The following is an 18,136-nucleotide window of genomic DNA, read 5'->3' on the forward strand; positions in this document are numbered from 1 at the left end:
CTCCTCTGTCCATGGAATTCTCCAGCCAAGAATACTGGAGTGAGTTGCCATTTCCTTCTCCAGGGGATTTTTCTGACCCAGGAATTGAACCCAGGTCTCCCACCTTGCAGGCAGACTCTACCAACTGAGCCACCAGGGAAGCCCTGGTGGATACTGAATACTGAAGACATCTGGATACTGAAGATCTATTGCTGCCTTCACCAACCCAAAGGCTGGCAAATTTGCTCACTTTCCTCCTTTGTTCTACTACCAGTAAATACCTTGCTACAGACTGGGAACAATATGGGGCTTTACTCTACCAGTGAGCTTTATGAATTAAACTGGAATCAGGATGGTTCCTAGGTGACACAGTGGTAAAGAATCCGGCTGCTAATTCAGGAGACCTAAGAGACATGGGTTAGATCCCTGGGGCTGGGAAGATCACCTGGAGAAGGAAATGGCAATCTACTCCAGTATTCTTGCCTGGAAATTCCATAGACAGAGGAGCCTGGCAGGCTACAGTCCACAGGGTCACAAAGTCGGACATGACTGAGCACACAGCACAGGCAGGTACACAGAATGCCCACAGCCCTCTATTGTCCATACATAAGTCACTCTCCCTATTCCTTACAGCACCACTTCAAAGAGGTGGGGCTCCTTCTGCATTAGGTTACATTTTTACCCCCTTTACTAGGAACCTCTTTCTGAGCCTATCCTCCTCACACTGAATTAGTACTAATGGTTTATGTTTCTTCCCTCAGGGCCTACATCTTTATTTGTTCCTATTAAATATCACACTGTTTAAAAATCTTCTAAATTTCAACTTGCCCTGATTAGTCTGAATTATACAATGCAAATTAGACCTCTCAACAAGGCTTGATCTTGAAATGCAATAAACATAATCGCAACTGATTAAGTTAAATTATGCTACCACAGAAGATAGACTTTACATATTTCATATGCTTCCAAGCTATAATGAACTCTAAATTGTACCCCAAATGTACCCAGAGTTACGCTTTTGTGAAAAATACAGTATCTACCACTCATTAAGTGTTTACTATGAATCAGGTACTGTCTTAATGTTTTACATGCATTCTTACTTAATCCCCAGAACAACCCTAAAGGTAGATGGTATCACCACAGTCAAGAGCAGATCACATTCGACTGCAGCAAGATCCTATCCCTGAACCCCTATACTAGAGAGGTATGATCATGGCTAGTAGGTATCTATGGTTTCACATGCAAAATAATTCTAAGAGCAGTTATTATTACCGTAGCTTTAACATGTTGATCGATGTGATATAAAATAAATTCGACATGGCTGATTATTCAAAAAAGTAAACCTATACATTTCCTACACATTTAATTCAAAATTGAGTTTAAGGTGCAATTTTCTAGATCATCATGTAAGTCTAGTCTACAAGTTTAGACTTAGCTGTCACTCACTAATGCAAATTACCCAGAAGACATCAAACTTCTCATCTCTATCCCTTTGGTCATTCCCACTACCAATGCTCAAACGGGTCTTCTTGCAGTTTAATATTTTTTCTTAAACCAGATCTGAATATTGTTAAAATACAAAAACCTTATATAGTTGCCCACTGTCAGTGGTACAAAGGTCAAACTCTTCAACAAAATGATCAAAACTAATATACCCTGTGTTGTAGGTATCGACTGTCTCCACTTTACAGAGGTGGAAACTAAAGCTGAACGCTGGAGTGGGGTGCCATTTCCTTCTCCAATGCACGACAGTGAAAGGGAAGTCGCTCAGTTGTGTCCGACTCCTAGCGACCCCATGGACTGCAGCCTACCAGGCTCCTCCATCCATGGGATTTTCCAGGCAAGAGTACTGGAGTGGGGTGCCATTGCCTTCTCCGGCTTAACTGTCTAGAAGGTAACAAAACTCATCCTGAGTAGGATGGTGCAACAGCAGCTAAAACAAAAGACTAAAACCAACTATCAATTTCCTTAAGCCTTCAACTTCTTAAAGAAAACTCCTCTTCACTTTTTAGTCACTACTTAGCAAAAACATCAATGGCTAAAAGCAAGTATAGTTTATTGTTCCTGTTTTTAGTGAATCAACCAACATTCTTAAAAAAAAAAAAAGACTTATACAGTCTGAAGGGAAGCCAGAGCATCCATAAGTAAAACTGGAATCTAATATGCAAGTTAAATTTAGCATGCTTGGAGTTCAGAGAGTCCATTTATAAGGTAAAAGTTAGGTTAAACATAACACTGGTACTTTTAAACACCTTTTTTGAGAAATGGGATGGGATTTTTCTATCACTGCTAATTTACTTAGAAATTACATGCTTTCCCAAGTTAAATCCACCCTTCTAAATACAGAGTATGCTCAAAACATTCAACCAGCTACCTTTAATCATATAATAAGACTTCTGGTCTAAATTTACTTTGTTAAATTTCTTTATTCTAATCAGTTGTCCTTCAAAGCTAAGAAGAAAAAATACTTTTTCTAAATATGTTCAAATCAGGGAAAAATATATTCTTTAATCACAAAACTAAAACTAAGGAAACTAAAACACTAAAAATGTTTGTTACATTATTCAAACACTGTTAACACTATTCCACTACCTAAAGGATCACTTAAACTAATTTAGCTTTGTATGTAATTTACAATCTCCCTTTTTTGGTTCTAGCCATTCAACAAACATTTTATTGCGCATTTACCCTGTGTCACTATTCTACATATAAGGGAAACAATACATCTTCGCTCCTGAGCTCAGTAAACAACCAGTCTAATAAAAGTGAATAAGAGAAAGAGGTAATTAAGATTAAGTCTGACAGTCCTCATAATATTTACTAGTTACTGAAGCATTTTCATTTATCTCCAAAAATTCTTTGCTACTTTTCCCACCAGGAGGTAGAACTTAACTCTCCCCTTAAGCAGTAACTTACTTCTAGGGACAAATAGTAACTATTCAGTGGAGAAACCTGGCCGTCATCCCCTAAACTGAGTGGCCAAGGTTAGTATCACCAGTACTAAGACATGTTGAGATGATGTCCTTCCCAGTATGATGTGATTAGAAAGGCATTTCTCCTGTATTCTTCCCCAAATTCCATAACCTCAATCTAATCATGAGAAGGCAACACACAGACCAAACTGACAGACAGTGGACAAGAGGCCTGACAATACTTTCCAAAATGCCAGTCAGGAAAAACAGGGAAAAGGTGGACTGCAGGAGACTAAAGAAACGTGACAGCTAAATGCAACAGGTATCCTGAACTGACCTTTGAACAGAAAAAGGATGTGAGCAGGAAAACTAGAGAAATACAGATGAAATCTGTAGTTTACTTAATGGTGGTGTGCCAATTCTTAGTTTTGACAAATGCACCGTGGTTATAAAAGATATTAATAATAAGGGAAACTAGGTAAAGGTTAAACAAGGACTCTTTGCAATTTCTATAAATCTAAAATTATTTCAAATTAAGAGAAGAGAATAATCCACTATCCAGGAACAAGGCAGATTTTGGTTTGGGTAGAAAACAAGTGGTTCAGTAAGCTGGCATTAAGGCGGGGGGCGGGGGCAGGAATTGAGGGTAATGTCGCAAGAGAGAAAAGCAGGAACCACGTATCCTCAAGATTTAGCTCAAATCCCACTAGTTACAACTAGTTACAACCTAGTGCTTAAGTGGCTTCCTCTTCTGAAATCACTTCCTATACAGCCAATTGTACATAACCAAGCACCACCTGGGAATAGTAAAGAACTTAACTTCATAAAGTAGCCACGTGCTCAACACAATAAGTGTTCAAAAAATGTTAACCATTACGACTGAGGTTGTAATGTTATCATCACCAATACAATAATAATGACGACAATGACGATGATAATGACAATATTCAAAGATTACTGCCTCCCCATGGCTAGTTTTCAAGACTTTTACTTTTTAGTGATCTTTCCCAGTTAAAAAGAGAAAAACAAAAACTTCTTGCTATGTGCTTACTAATAGCTAGGAAAAATACCTATTTTATTAATAATAGCAAAATTTTGATGTACAATTGCTTTTTTCCCCATACAAAGAGCCATAATAAAGTTAGTCAACAGATATGAAGAGATATTTGGAGTCAACAATCAAATAGAACTTTAAGAACTGCAGAATGAGGAAATCAAAGGGATGTCTCCGAAATTTCAAAATAATCAAGCTTCCAAATCTCCCATGTTTCACATATGATCAACTGCAGACTGATAGCATTCAAGGAAGGGAAAACAAAACTTCCAAAAGTTCCAAAATAAGAATATAAAAGATAAGGAACGTGAGCATCCGTGGATTCTGGTCTTCACTGACTGCAGGGGCCCTAGCACCAATCCCCCTTGGGTACCAAGGGACAGCCGTACATCCTTTCTTATTTTCTTAACTGGGAAGTTAAATATCTGAAATGTTTCAAACATCCCAAAGAAAAAAACAAGCTATTTAAGGCTGGTTTTCAATTATTTCAAGCATTTTTTTCTTCATCTCTTAATTTTACCAATTGTATGTCCATGTGAAGCTCTCACAGTGGCACAGTGGTAGTATACGCTATGCTGGTGGTCAAAGTTGTGTTGACACCAAATGTGAAAGTTTGAAGAGGTCCTTTGTACACAAGGTATTTTGCAGTGTATACAAACTATTGCCAATAATACTGTGTGGGACCACACATGGGAAAATGTTAATTTCTGCATCAAATACTCCTGATATTGAAGTTCTGGTGGGCTATAATGAATATTCTCCAACACCCAATTCATATTCCATTAAGAGATGAATCTGAATCAGCCAGAATGAATTCAGATACTCAATAGTATGTCTGAGATGGCACAGCATAAAAGTAAAAAAGTTTATCTAACTTATGTGAAAAGTTACAGCACATAATATACAACTCTGCCCATGTTGCTTAGATATTAAACCATTAGGAGTAGACAGTAAAGTCGCAAAGTTAACTTGAGTTGTTTCTTCCAAGAGAGAAACTCTTTTTCAGCTGAAATATCAATGTTCTATCGTTTCTGTAAATTATAGAGATTTCCAAGATAGAGTGATAATTCAAAAAGGGTATCAGATACCACCTTATCCAAGTGACCAAAGTTAACATCACCAGTGATGTCATGTGGATAACATTCTAATCCAACAGGATGCAGTAAAAAGAGCACTCACCGTTCTGGGTTTTCTCCTCAAAACTCTAGTCTAATCATGGAAAAATATCTGACAGACCTAAACTAAGGGACATTTTACAAAACACTTAATTGGTACTCCTCAAAACTACCCAGATGAAGGAAAACAACGAAAGACTGAGGAATGGAACAGACCAGAAAGGACTACGGGAGACACGACGACCAAAAGTCACGTGGGATCCTGGACCGCATCTGGAAAAGCGAAGGACACTGATGGAAAAACTGGTGGAATCTGGATAAAGTCTGGAGTTCAGTTAACAGTAATGCACCAATGTTGGTTTCTTAGACTTATGTACCACAGGAATGTTAAGATGATAACATTAGAGGAAGCCTGGCTGAGGTCTATAGAAACCTCTCTAAATTATCTCTGCAAGTTTTCAGTACACCCAACATTATTTCAAAATAAAAAATGTAATAAAAAAAAATTAAAACTCCAGAAGAACTTGTTTATAAAAGTTATCTAGGAACAAACTTATGGCTGCCAGGGGTGTGGGGGGCTTGGGGGGAAGGGACAGTTAAGGAGTTGCGGATGGGCATGTACACAATGCTATATTTAAAATGGATAACCAACAAGGACCTACTGTATAGCACATGGAACTCTGCTCAGTGTTATGTGGCAGCCTGGATAGGAGGGGAGTTTGATGGAGAACAGATACATGCATGTATGGCTGAGCCCCTTCCCAGTTCACCTGTAACTATCACAACATTGTTAATTGGCTATACTCCTGTACAAAACAAAAAGTTAAAAAAAAAAAGTTATCCAGTAGCCACAGATAAACTTTCTTGGAATGAACACTATCACTAATGCATTCAATCACCAAGCTAAGTTTCATAAATATTTCAAATACACCACCAAGAAGAAAAATCTGAGATTAAGTCACAGTATTATAAAGAACATGACAGTCATTAACTCAACTACATTAACTTAAGACTCTTCAGTTCAGTAACTTCTTACTACTTACTGAACAAAACCCAAATTCCTATAAGGCTCTAAATGACAGAGCCCCTTATTTCTCACTCAGCAGGATTTATTCAGATAGCCAAGCTTTCTGAGAGTTGCTAGACAACGGCAAGCTCATTCCCACCTCAGAGATGGCCTTTGCACTTGGTTTTCTTCTAGTCCTGGTTCTCAAACAGCTGAATACATCTCAGGACCAGGGACCCATTTAAGGTGGGGTGCCAACTGCTAAAGTATCTGTTCATTTCTTCCACTCTACTTAACACAATGTATAATTATTTCACCTGGTTAACTATCTTATGTTTCTCTCCTCTAGGTGTTCACTAGGTTGTCTCTAAATATCTGGCAAAGTTCCTGAAACAGCTGGACTCAGTAAATATCTTTTGAATGAATGAATGAATGAATCTACCAACTTGTAAAAACTATTCTCAAGACAGGACATGACTGTCTAAAGAATTCCATCCCATGAATGGACAGTTCTGTCAGAATAGTGAAGTAAATCTTCTTTACTCTTTATTTCTATTTTTAGTAGATCATAGTTCTGTCCCTTGGAGCTTTAATCCTCTCTTAAGACAGCCCTGAAAATATCAATCCATAGCTATATCACACTGACTCTTCCAAACAACATGTGTACTTTTCAAAATGCCCCCCAAAGCTCCCTGAATTGAAAAATATTTAATATTTTAGTAAAGCTTTTATTATGCCCTGCTGGTTATCAACAGCTCACATTTGTCTTACCCACCTGCTCTGTGATACACACCAGTATCTAAGAACAGATGCTTTTCACAAATTATGCAAGAGGAAAAGGGATGACAAACAGGATTGAATTCTTCTAGAATATGTCAGATACTAAAGCTATTTGATACAGGAGGTCAAGCCCTCAAAATGTGTGTATAAACCTGAACTCAACCTTTTGCCATTTCTTCCAATTCTCTGGTATCACCTTTTCACTCTTATTGCTACTGCCCACATTTCACTCAAACCTCCATTATCCATTCTGTTTTTCCTGCTTCTAGACCAAGATAGACAGACAGATTTTATATCCTCACACCCCTGCTGGGGAACCTAGAATGACACACAACTGCTTCAAGTTTAAGCCTCTTTTTTTTCAAGGATTCTGTCTTCCATAATCTGACTCTATTATTATTTCAGACCATTCCCCCAAACTAAGTCTTTGTTCTAAGTGACAGGCCTCATATTTCCCTGCTTGTATCACCTGCTTGTTTCTAAATCTATGGCTCTGCATTTTATGAGTTCACCTTTCCTCAATCAATGAGTCACAAACCTCTAAAACTTAAAAGCACTACCCTACTTTCTAAAATAAGAATGTTACAAAGCTCTTGGTCAGCAATTTTTCCAATGATCAAATATTTTCCTATTTTTAATAGTTTTTCCTTTGTCTTACCATGGAAAACAAAAAGGCTGTTGATTGATTAACACTTCCATACGCTTCTTTCAATACCAAGGGCAAATCAGGTATAGTAAAAGAAGACCATTATATTCTTAAGTGCCTTTAACCACTTAAGGCTTAAAAGTTATTCTGGGACATGGAAACTTCAAGCCAAGCTAACAACAGTTGTAAGAGTACTCAAAACTCAAGACAGTGAAAATTAATGAGCACATCAATAAATGTACAAAGCATTTTACATGTAAACTTTCAAAACAGCACTTTTAATATGCTAAGGACAATAATATCTTAAATTATTAAATCTCCCCTGTCTTCTTTTTACTAATCAAAATGAATATTTATGTCCCTAGGCCAAAACATTTGCTTAACGATGGTACTTAACAAAGATACTATTAGGTACTTGTGAAAGACTATTTCTAAAATTAGTAGAAGGAATATCTGTTGATTTTAATGACTAAAAATTTCATTCATCTATATCAACAGGCTAACTAAAGTTTAACTTTTCAAGTTCAAAGACAAAAAGCAAGACAATTTATCAAATTCTGTGATTAGTATAATTTATTCATTATGGGTGAAGTAGTTAAAAAATCTTTCCATAAATTCTCAAAGATGTTCATCAAAACCACTTAATACCAGCTGAAGGGAAACCAATAGCAGTACCACATTCTCAAAACATGAAATATATATTTTAAATGCACGTATTTATATCAAACAATAATTAACTGAATTATGCCAAACAGCATTATAGTGCCCCACTACTATATGATAAACAAAAGTGTAATTATGATCCAAGTAAAAATCTAAAGAGAAGCAAAGTCAGATGAACTTGATACTCAACTGCTGTACTTTCAAGCTTTTAATTTTGTTTAAAAGCTTTTCTCATTCTAAGGATTGCTGAGCTGTTGAACTTGCTCAGCTTGGCCAGGGCCTTTCTTTTCAAAAATCTCTCTGCAATGAAAGAAATTATGGTCTAAATCACAAAGATGACAAGAAACCTTAGCAATTTAAATAGACAAGCCTTGAAATAATATTGTGATCAAAGTATCAAGCAGCCTAATAAAACCCAGGTGGCTCAAGCTTATCATATATGGTACTCATTACCACAATTGCACTATTTAATCTACTTCCTGGTGTCAACAAAAACTTTCTGTTATTAATTCCCTCCAGTTATGGATCTGCTTAAGTTACTGCAGTTTTCTGATAAGACAGCTCTTTGTCCAAAAAAAATTTTTAAAAGAGGGAGCGAGTCTCATTTTAAATGTTTCAGAACTAGAGCCATGGCTGGTAAAAACCACAGAAACCACAGTGGCTTTGTATTATTAGTCATCTATATAAGGTTATGTTAATTCCTAAGGAGGTACCAGATGACTTATGATTAACACAGTTTTATAAGGGCTCCTATGTTTACATCAAAAAGGTAACCATATGCATACGCAAAGAACGGCTTTACAAGTTCTAAGCCTCAGATTCAAACAAGAGATTTACCTACTGACAAAGCTATATAGGTTAGATTCTGCCAGTCAATTCCTCTTACCCATATACAACTTCTCCATCATTCACATGGTTACAACTTGTAAGATTTTAAAGCAATTTTCCCATTTATAGGTCTTACTGACCTTTTAAAAGAGTATTTAAATGTTTCTCAGGAAACTTGTTTTATAGTATAATTTCTTTCCAAAAAGATTCCATTTAGGCAAAGTAAAAATGCTAGCATTATTACATCTACCTCAACAATGGTGTCAAACCCTAAAGCAGCATAAAGATTCTATCCCCCTCCCCACAAAAAAATTGAGAAAAATATAACAGGGTGGCAAGATCATGGTTACTGTCTTTGGATTTTCTACTTGGTCTCAAGCATAGGTACCACAATATCCAAAAGGTGAAGTTGAGAGCTGAATGTGTTTCAAGCCTCTGGTTTACAGACAGCTGGCTGTACTGGGTACAAAGAAAAACCACTCACCACTCAGCGTTTCATGAGTGGCACCCAGTGTTCACACAGATTCCTTACAACTCACAGATCTATTTCCTTTCCACACTCTCTTCTCTTTCACTCTGCTTGCGCAGATGGCAGGCACAGCAGATTGGAAGCACTGCACAGCATACCACTTAAGCATACTGTGTACTCAGTAAAGAAGGAAATTCACATGACAGGCTTTATCAGTATTGTCTGTTTAAGGCATCTACAAAGCGATGTATTCCAGAAAGTCTTCCTGTGTCAAGTCACAGATTGATCTCCAAAGTTAAATTAAACCATCTATTCAACCTATTGTTTGTAACCGCATTTGACAGCATTTAATAAGAATGTATTTTCCCTCCCTTAACCTAACCAGATCAATTTATACTTTTAATTAGGTCCTTTTAGCATTGAAATGGGCTTAAGAGTGCCTGAGCTGACTGTATATATTCAACCATCACTAATTTTCTGTTGACCTGAAGGTTAGAATTGCCCTTCATTTTTATTTAATACCTCGTATACAGGCACAGACTTAAGAAACTTTCTGAATCTAGTGTTAAATTCAACAATCCAGCTGTGCTAATAGTAATGATAACACCAAAAAGTCGCCTTTAAGTAAATACGTCATGCCTACATGTCACAACTACATGCATCTATCTCTCCCTCACTCACAACGATTTCAACAAAACACTGGGAATATGGAAAACCCTCCTAAACTGTGGTGAATTAACATAATAGATGAGCAGGTTGGAATTTCAGGCTCTAGATTAGCCACTTATTCTAAACTTGGGCCTCTCTAGGCTTCAGCTTCCAAAGTGTACAAAAACAATCACAAAAGTTCCTCTTGTGATCCACTCTGCAAATGTGAAAACTGAGACTAGAGACCCATGATTACAATTAGTAATAAACCAGAACTTTACCAGAACTCCATCTAAATTTATGTCTTTCAGAACGTTTGCAAGGTCTGTATATAAATGATTCAAAAATTTTTCTCAACCAAGAGCTATAACGGTAAATGTATACACACACCATTTCCACACATGTGGAACTGGCTGCAACTTATTTTTTATCAAGCTGCCTATAGGATGAGGAGACAAGAAACAAAGAAATACAAATCTGGATTCTAGCAATACATTAGTCTCATGGTTAATCATGTCAAACATCTCCTAAAGGAGCAGGGAAGTAACCCAGACATGCTTACAGTGATTTTAACAGTTCACAGTATGTCTAATACCATCCCATTCCTCATTCATTCGTCAGAAAAAATGGCTAATACCCACAAAGGTGTTATGTCACCACTCTTCATATAACCCTTCACCCTCTTCTAATAATGAATCTTTGCAATGTTTTATTTTATCTGTGTTTCAAAGTAGGAATGGTGGTAAGAGTGGTATGAGGAGGAAAAGAAGAAATTTCTAAATTAAGGAGAAATAATTCACCTTAGCAAGTCTTGCTCACAGACTTTTAAAACTGAGTATTTTTGTTTACAGATTAAATTATTGACAGAGGAAGTTTTACCTACAGATTTGGGAACCCCACCCAAGTGATATCAAAAATAAATATAAAATATTTCTAATACAAAAATGAAAAACATGGTAATTTACAAATCTTGAGGAACCATGTTATTTTACAAAATAATGGAATTACCCTGAATCGCAAATCCATAGATGTGTAGATTTACAGACACATATTTATAATTCTAAGCTATTCTTCAACTACACAAAAACCTTCCAGAGACTTGCACCTGAATAGCAACATAATCTTCACTTAGTATACTAACAATCTGATTTCACTAAATAATGTGCTAACAAATCTCCCCATGCTTCAAGTCACAAACATTGCTCAGAACAGCTAGGTTCTTGAAATAATGAACACCGCAGAAAATATCCTTAGCAGGTATAGACACGAAGTGGCCACTGGAAATGCCTGGCACATAGTTCCCCCTGAAATACTGACTTGATGAGTGAATAACAAAGGGATAAAGAAAGAAAAGAAAAGGAGAAGGTAAAGTGAGAACAGAGCAGCCTGGAAGCTACAGTAGCTTGAGGACAAATGCTATTTGCGGAGGAACTGCTGCTGCCGCCTTTTACTGCTTGCTGGGGTCATTAACGTGTGCCCCAAGCCCAAAGCCCCCACGAGGACTCTGCTGCGGGACTCTTACGACCATTATTGCTGCCTGTGGGACTAGTAGCCTGCCACCTAAAACTATGTGCTCAAGGTCCTCACCCATCCAATTCTACAAAACAGAAACAAGACAGATATATTTCTGCAAAGACCACTGAAATAGCTATAATCCTCTCACCATTCAAGGAGGAGAGAAAGGTTGTCTGTACATTAAAATGTCTGTAGGTTAAATATTAGAGAAAACAAAGGGTGAATGTGCAGAGGGTGAAAAGAGGGGCGATGCAGGGTTGCATTATAAACTCAGCCATTATACTGTTACTTAAGTCGAAATAAATATTGCCTTTGTTTTCAGAAATATTAGAAAGCATCTAAAATGTACTGAGTAAAAATTGCTGATTAAAAAAAAAGGCAGCAAATAATCCTCATGTTGAAACGGGATAAAGATATGAAAAGATCAATCTAAAACTGGTAATAGGTAAGTCTTGGAGAGTAATCTCAAACAGATAAAAGTTTCAAGAGCTATGAAAGTTTCACCTAGAGAGACGAATACAAAACAAACAGAACACTTCACTCTTAATAAAAAGGGCAGTTTGCAAAATACAATATTAGCACCAAAACATCAAACCTAACTATAATTAATCTATCAATCTACAAAACTTGCAGGTCAGATAATATATTGAATTGGGGGAGTGAAGCCAGGTAACACTTCTCCTGGGTAAGATAGAAAGCTAGCTTTAAATGTGATGATTAGGACAATTTTTAGTAAAACAGAAATAGCAAGGATCTTTGGTTACACACTAACTGTGACTTTTTGACATTTTAATTAGTGCCCAGACAGTTCATTTTTAATGGTTATTATCTTAAAGTTTAATAATGAATTCAAATATCTATACCTAATGTCATTGTGGTTCAAAAGTAAGGCTATTTTTATTTAATTAAAATTTAAACCACTGGGAATAGTAATTTAAGGATTACATTTTTAGACTTGGGAAACAGGAATTTTAAATACTATTTAAGTATTGTATCCACCTGTAATTTTCAAATCTTAAAGTATTACTTTAAGTCTGCACAAAATTTGAACAGGTTTTACTTGGCTTCTCTCCAAACCATAGCACTTACGCTTCAGGGACCAAGGGAGGGTACAGTGTAAAGCGCTTTAATTTCTGAAAGCAGAAAAATCTTTTCCCTTGACCACATTTTCAATAGTATATCCTTCCACGCACAGGAGTTTCTCAATTCACTTAAAAAGCGAGGGGAAAATCCTAAATTTTAAAACACGAAGTAAACACAAAAAATATTTTTCAAGCTTTTAAAAAGAAGCAGACTTTGCTCCTACTCTTGTATTTTAAAATCTGCAGACACCCAAACTAGAAGAACGAAAAAGGCATACAAACATCAGGATTGAGGCTTTATATCTGGATTTTACTTCTCATATTCTAATCACCTTAATAAGCCAAAAAAACTAAACATATAAAATATGGTTAAGGTTATTAAGTTAGTTTCAAATCACAAACCATAGCTTTATGAGTGATCAAAATAATTTAAGTAAGCAATAATCTAAAGTTCATTACCCTGAATATTCAGCAATAAATCACTCAGTGTGAAGGATTTAACATTTTCAAAACACCACCGTGAATAACCACCAAGCATCAGTACCCTGGAGAACTGCGGCGTAAGTCAGAGGACAGAGTCTCTCCAGTTACCTGACTATACAGTATTTCATTGAAAATGACACATATATGAAATAGTTTATTAAATATTTAAGATTTATTAAGCATTCTATTTAAATACCTATTAAATATTTTAAATAGAGCTAAATGAAGCAAGGGTCCTGAGTTTCTATAAACAAAGCACTCAACTACCGTCAGGCATCTTTTTATGTATTAAAAGAGCCTAGATGTCAAAGACAACTTCACTACCTGATAGAAAATCAGCAACAAAATTTGAAAAATACTATCAAGGGACATAATCAGCTCTGAATAATAAAGATGCCAAATTAAATATATATTAGTTTGTTCTTTGTTTCTAGAGATGCTTGTGTTATATATGAGGGCCCCAAAATGTGAATAACTTAAACAAACTCAGAAGACATAACTCCCTTAAAAATTACTTAAAATGCAACTGATAATCAACTTTACCTCCCCTGTAACTGTAAAGTCTTCCCCCAAAAGGAATGAGTAGCTCATATCTGAGTGTTGCCATCATTTTTTCCTTTTCTCACTCTAAACTTACATCAATTCTATTTCACAATTCTTTACACACTTGTCTCTCCCACCTAAAATCTTTCAAAGCAGTAACTAGATTTCGTATCTGTATCTTTTTCACCACCCACTCAATGTAATTTGCTGGATAAAAGCTGAAAAGAAATTTTTTCCTAAGATATCTGAAACATTTTTATCATACCTCCTCCACTTAATGATCTGAGGCCACAAAGTAAATTTGCTCCTACTTCTCCAATAAGTTTCAAAACACATTCCAATACGGTCTACATAAACCTTCAATATTTCTACTAAGAAAAGTTCTTTGGGAGAAAAAATAAAGCAATAAAAGAAATGGGTTTTTTTAAAAAACTAAATTTGTCAAACAGATCACAGTGATCGCTGACTGTTCATACAGATAGAAGATAATACAAAATAATAACTAAACATCATGTCTTTTCACAGAATGTCCCCATCGGTCTGAGAAAGTATGAAAGGCTTTCTCTGTTCTGACTCAGTGCTTTCCTGAACTCAAAAGCAATACACAGCTGAAGCAGTAACCACCGGCTAGGTTTAAAGCCATTTTGCCCTCACCGTGTGGGCCGCAAGCAAAGGAGAAGGTGAGACTTCAGGAAGCAAGTAATTAAGCAGAGACTTTCTCCAATGTAAACTGCGGCTTAGCCAGGTAGAAAGTATGGAAAATAATGTAACTATACAAACCCACTCTCTCCAAATCCAGTGATACCAAAATAACACCTATGCCATGAAAAATTACTGTGATTACATTTCATTTTAATTACATTTTGGCCAATCCATACTTTAGTCTTTAAAAAGTCTGTTGAAGGCTACACTACTACCTTTCTTTTGGAAGCCTGATGATAAAGTGATAGTGTACGGCACAGTGTTAAGTAGTGTTTCTTGCTCTAACACTAAACTTGAATAACAAAAAAGAAAATAATTTTCAAGTGCCTGAAAATAAACAGAAAGGTTAAGAGCTCTGTGTGTGTGCACACTGCTTCACTGTGTGAAATGACTTCAGTAATTACAGTCAGTACAGTCTCAGCTAGGCATCAGCTCACTCCCCTGACTCCATTTTAGTAGCACAATAGTCTTCATGCTTCATTTCTCTAAGAAACTTATTTGAAGGCCAAGGATCATCCATTGTGACTGACTTAATAGGAGCAAAATTTTCAAAATTGTCTATTCTAAATATGAAAATTATGGATTTGGCTCTGATTCAGAATAAAGTAAGCTTCTTATATCACCTGCAATATTATATTGATTTAGTTGACTGAAAAACAAGACAGTGAGTTATTGGATCTGTGTTTAATTCACTGCACTTTATAACCATATTTAAGGAATTTGATTGTATAAAAAGTATCTGAATCTTATCAGATGAAAATATTTTTCCCTTTTAGCAAGCCTCGGGTTGCGTGTCTGAGAAAACAAATTAGTCTCTAGTTCTCCTAAGCTTGATAATAGTGCCCCCTAATGGGAATTTTAATATGAGTTTTCCTACTTAATTTTTTAAAAATCATATATTCTCTAATATGAGCACATTATCTCTCTAGAAAGTAAATTCTGTAACATAAAAGTGTATCAAGATTTAAACCATTCAAATGAGAGTTATCACATATGCCAAAAAAAAAAAGAGTGAAACTTCACGCCAACAGTTTCTTATTTTCTGAATCACCTTATTGTAACATAAATCCACTTTAGCACTACCCAAAATGTTAACCTCAAATGCAAATTCTCCTTCAGCTATGTTCCGAGTATTCAGTAAGTGAGCAATTAATATGTGCTTGATCAATCAGATAAAAACAGGTTCAGAAGTGAGTTATTCAGAGTCACACAGATCCTAACTATAGAGCTGAGATTTCCACCTGAGTTTTCTGGCCTCATATCACTGTCTTTCCACAATGCCTGGTCACATAATTGCACTAAACATTATTTCTTGCTCACATTTCAAATTAAGTATTTTAGGACTTCCCTAGTGGTCCAGAGGTTAAGAATTCGCCTGCCAATGCAGGGAACACAGGTATAATCCCTGGTCTGGTAAGATTCCACATGCCACGGGGTCGCAACCACTGAGCCTGTGCTCTAGAACCCATGCTCTGCAACAAGAGAAGCCACCACAATGAGCAGCCTGCACACTACAACCACTCTGTGTAACTAGAGAAAGCTCACACACAGCAATGAAGACCCAGTGCAGCCAAGAAGAATTCATTAACAAATAAACTGAGGATTTTATAAAACAAAATTAACTACTTGAGAAAACCACGAGACAATGTAAACTATCCAGGAATGGATTCTGCTTCCAACTGTGCCACTAACAGAGAAACTGAATAATTCACTTCAAATGAACCTCTTAGGCTCACTTATAAATCAAAGAAAGTATGCTAGCAAGCCATGGTCTTCCAATCTAAAATAGTTATTACTGAATTATAACTGTTCATCTCTAGATAGGGTGGTGAATATGGGAATCAGTTCAGTCGCTCAGTCATGGCCGACACTCTTTGCGACCCCATGAATCACAACACGCCAGGCCTCCCTGTCCATCACCAACTCCCGGAGTTCACCCAAACTCATGTGCATTGAGTCGGTGATGCCATCCAGCCACCTCATCCTCTGTCGTCCCCTTCCCCTCCTGCCCCCAATCCCTCCCAGCATTAGGGTCTTTTCCAATGAGTCAACTCTTCGCTTCAGCTGGCCAAAGTATTGGAGTTTCAGCCTCAGCATCAGTCCTTCCAATGAACACCCAGGACTGGTCTCCTTTAGGATGGACTGGTTGGATCTCCTTGTAGTCCAAGGGACTCGCAAGAGTCTTCTCCAGCACCACAGTTCAAAAGCATCAATTCTTCGGCACTCAGCTTTCTTCACAGTCCAATTCTCACATTCACACATGACCACAAGAAAAACCATAGCCTTGACTGGACGGACTTTGTTGGCAAAGTAACGTCTCTGCTTTTGAATATGCTATCTAGGTTAGTCATAACTTTCCTTCCAAGGAGTAAGCGTCTTTTAATTTCATGGCTGCAGTCACCATCTGCAGTGATTTTGGAGCCCAGAAAAATAAAGTCTGACACTGTTTCCACTGTTTCCCCATCTACTGCCCATGAAGTGAGGGGACCAGATGCCATGATCTTAGTTTTCTGAATGTTGAGCTTTAAGCCAACTTTTTCACTCTCTTCTTTCACTTTCATCAAGAGGCTTTTTAGTTCCTGAAATCTATTAATAAAGGATTAAAAATATCTGTCAAAACTAAAGAAGCCTAACTAAGAAGCCTATCAGTTCAGTTCAGTTCAGTCACTCAGTCATGTCCGACTCTTTGGGAATAGAGATATCCAAATACTGCCAGAATAGACTGAAGAGAAATCCCAACCATAATCTTGTGTTTTACACACATTTAATAGGCATATTATAGCCGTTCAAATGAAACAGGGAGACTCTGGCTGGCTTAAGATGAAAAAAAAAAGTTTTTTAAAAAATTCAAATACTTAAGTGCCTAGAATAAAACAGCCTTGGTTAGTTTCTAAAAGTACTACTTCAATTAAAAAAAGATGTGCAGACCAAACTGCAATATCAAGGTATCAATCTCATTCAGAATATACTTTGTGTTACTACACGTTCAAGGTACTATGAGGACATGAAGTCAAATGAGATAACATTTTACCAAAGTTAAAAGTGATCAATGAATGAAAGGAATTTAAAAAACAATCACATTTACAATAGCATCAAAAAGAATAATATACTTAGGAACAAACTTAACCAATGCAGCAAAACACTTGTATGCTGGAAATTACAAAACAGTGCTGAAAGACAAAACAAAAGGAAAAGACATCCATCAAGTATTCATGAACTGGAAGATTTAATACCGTTACGCTGTCCATAATACCCGATGTGATCTACAGATTCAATACAATCCCTATCAAAATACCAATGGCACTTCTTTTTTTTTTCCTTGCAGAAATAGGAAAAAAAACTATTTAAAATTCTTATGGAATCTCAAAGGACCCTAATAGCCAAAATAATGTTGAGAAAGAAAAACAAATTTGGAGACTCACACTTCTTGATTCCAAAACATATTACAAAGCAACAATAATCAAAAGAGTACAGCACTAGCATATAATTCCTAGAAGAAAATATATGGAAGAAGCTTTGTAATACTAGAACCTTCAAAATACTGGTCTTGGCAATGATTTCTTGGAGATTACACCATAAGTATAGGAAACAAAAGCAAAAATAGACAAGCTGAATTATATTAAAGCTTCTGTACAACAAAAGAAACACCAAAAGTGTGAAAGATAATACCTGCAAACCATATGGAGTAAATATGCAGAATATATAAAGAAC

At 36.4% G+C, this 18,136-nt stretch overlaps 1 protein-coding gene across 1 annotated transcript in view; it reads right to left on the reverse strand.

Annotated features, from left to right (window-relative positions):
* EIF3H (eukaryotic translation initiation factor 3 subunit H) overlaps positions 1-18,136 on the reverse strand; it is a 95,378-nt gene that overhangs the window by 46,531 nt on the left and 30,711 nt on the right. The window lies entirely within an intron of this gene.

This window comes from Bos grunniens, chromosome 14 (assembly GCF_055505025.1).
Source record: "Bos grunniens cultivar Pamir isolate PY7600 chromosome 14, Bosgru_T2T1.0, whole genome shotgun sequence".
Taxonomy (NCBI): Eukaryota; Metazoa; Chordata; class Mammalia; order Artiodactyla; family Bovidae; genus Bos; species Bos grunniens.